Source organism: Camelus dromedarius, chromosome Y (assembly GCF_036321535.1).
Source record: "Camelus dromedarius isolate mCamDro1 chromosome Y, mCamDro1.pat, whole genome shotgun sequence".
Classification (NCBI taxonomy): Eukaryota; Metazoa; Chordata; class Mammalia; order Artiodactyla; family Camelidae; genus Camelus; species Camelus dromedarius.
Window position 1 is genome coordinate 6,158,155 of NC_087473.1, and position 2,526 is coordinate 6,160,680.

A 2,526-nucleotide genomic window follows, 5' to 3' on the forward strand; every position below is an offset into this window, starting at 1 on the left:
ATAGAGCTACTTAATGTAAACCACACAGATAAAAAATTACTTCCATATCGAAATCAAATTACGTTTCATTTTAATTACAAATGATAATGAAACAGTTATATCTTTTTTACAGGTTTTAAACACATTTCAATGAAAATTCCATAACTTTAAAATTAGTTTATTTATTTAGTGCATTAGTTATACTCTGTTCACCAATCTGGTATATACTTGTGTACAAAAGGAAGGAGATTGGTTTTATTTCATAGACCCCAGATTTTATTTTTTTAAAAATATGTTGTGAGAATAATATTTGCAGATCACACTGTAAAAATAAACATCCTATAAGTTTCATTTTAACTGGATGAATGACAAATAATCACTGGCTGAATGTTACACTTGGGTTGCTAGGAGACCAGTCATTTTGTGATGTCACAGCTACTCAGGTTGAGAACGACTGTGATGGCCTAGCAGTTTATGTGTGCAGGCCTGCCAAAGCAGCATTTGAAGCTGCAGTGCTCAAAATCATGCAGATTATAAAAGGAGCTGTAGAAAAAGTTACTTGAGATGGCACAAGTTTCTTCAGAAATTCAAGATATGTCTCCTAAATATGGACCAACGGATTCAGGAAAGTCCAGTAGATCTCTGTTATGTGATCAAACATTCTCTGGGGACTTGGACATGCGGTCTATGATTGAAGAAAATGCTTTTCAGACTTTGTGTGAAGAATCCTTGATAAAAAGACCATGTTACACACATTGTGTCTCTGAACCAGATGAAGATAATTATTTTCGTTCTCTGACATTTCCAAGAAAACTCTGGAAAATGGTTGGGAGTGACTAATTTCAATCCATCTGGTGGGATGATAATGAAACTTCATTAGTGATCGATGAAGATGCCTTTAAGAAGGAAGTTTTGGAAAGAAAGGTCCCTTTCAGAATATTTGAAACTGGAAGTATGAAAAGCTTAGTTAGACAGCTTAACCTTTATGGGTTTAGTAAAGTGCGGCAGAATTTTCAAAGATCTACTTCTCTAGCTGACTTCTTGGCAGAAGAAAAAGAAGTCTCTGTTTTAAGCAAGGTATTCGGAAATTTTGTCACCACTTCGTAACTTATATATAAAATTTTATTTTGTACATCAATCAATGGTAATATAAATGAAAAGTTAGATTTTGAAAACTGTATAAAACTACTAAGGCTAAAATTCTTTATTTTATCTAAAAAATGAAGACAGTGTGTTAAGTATTCAAGATTATGAGAAACTTTACTAGCAACTATGAGTCTTATCAAAATGTAAATAAAGGTATTAAAGCTGCTTTTTCAAAGGGGGCATTCACCGTTAATGCAAATGTTAACGTTTTAAATTTGATGACAATAATATTTAAAAGTTTATTTTCCAAATAAGGAATTTCAAAAAATAGTCAGCAATGTTCACATTTTGATGATATTATCTTTGTATAGTAAACATGAAATCTGAGGTTTTATAGAGTAGAATTATTGTAGTGTTGTATATTGTTTGAAAGTATTACTAAAATCTTTCTCCTTTGTTTGTAGCTGCAGTTCTATCATAATCCAAATTTTAAATGAGACTGTCCCCAGCTTTTAGTGAGAATAAAAAGAAGAGTTGGGATTAAAAATGCTTGTCTGGTAACTTCATTGGCTCAAGATTTCAAAAAGAAGCACTATAAAGCAGGGGGTAATGTGGATAATCATAATTCTGGTTTTGTGGCTGACACTAGAGGAGAAAGTGCATTTTTACCTGCTGAAAATTTAAACATGCCTCTAATAAGAAAGCCCTCTACTAACCACATAATTGGTGATAAAAGTACCCCGATGAGAGGTGATTTTTCTCCTGCATCATCAATGTCAGTTTGACCACCAGAACAAATTGAAGTGGATCAACGTGCTATTTTAAATCATTTGACCACTTTCCACGTGCACTCACAAAGCAGCTACACTAAAGCAAATAGCCGTGTTGTGAATTTCATTACAACACAAATTCTACTTCTCAGTACAGCAACGTATCTCCCATAGAGACCAATTATCTTAGACTGATGGTTGATCCTTCTAATTTTCCAAATAGATATCAAAACATATCGGCCAAAGAAGGTCCTTTTTCTAAGCTTCAACCAGAGAGTAACCCACGGTTCCCAGTGCCAGTGATAGCTGATACATCAGCTACCACTCATTCATGGCCAACTCATCAGCCAACTGCAGGTTATGAACGTCATCCTAATTACAACTGATCTGCCATGGGACTACCAGATTATGCAAGATAACAAAGATTAAAGTTGATGTTGGCAAATGTCAACAAATATCTGCAATTTTATTATTTGAACAATAAACCTACATGTGTGCCTTTATTTTCCTAGTTTTTTTAAAAATACTTAAGAGTAAAGTGGGAGACTAAGTTACTATTTAAAAAAGGAAGAGATATTTGATTGATATGATCATGTGACAGAACAATATGGGAGTAAATTTGAATAATTTCTTGTAAGGAAGAAGAGAAAATGGAAGAATTTGGGAACAGACTATAACATGTAGAGAGGGA

The 2,526-nt window shown here is 33.4% G+C and overlaps 1 pseudogene; it reads left to right on the plus strand.

Moving 5' to 3' along the window:
- Positions 1–543: 543 nt before the first annotated feature.
- LOC135320419 (heat shock transcription factor, Y-linked-like) lies at positions 544–2,221 on the plus strand (annotated as a pseudogene).
- The last annotated feature ends 305 nt before the right edge of the window (positions 2,222–2,526 follow it).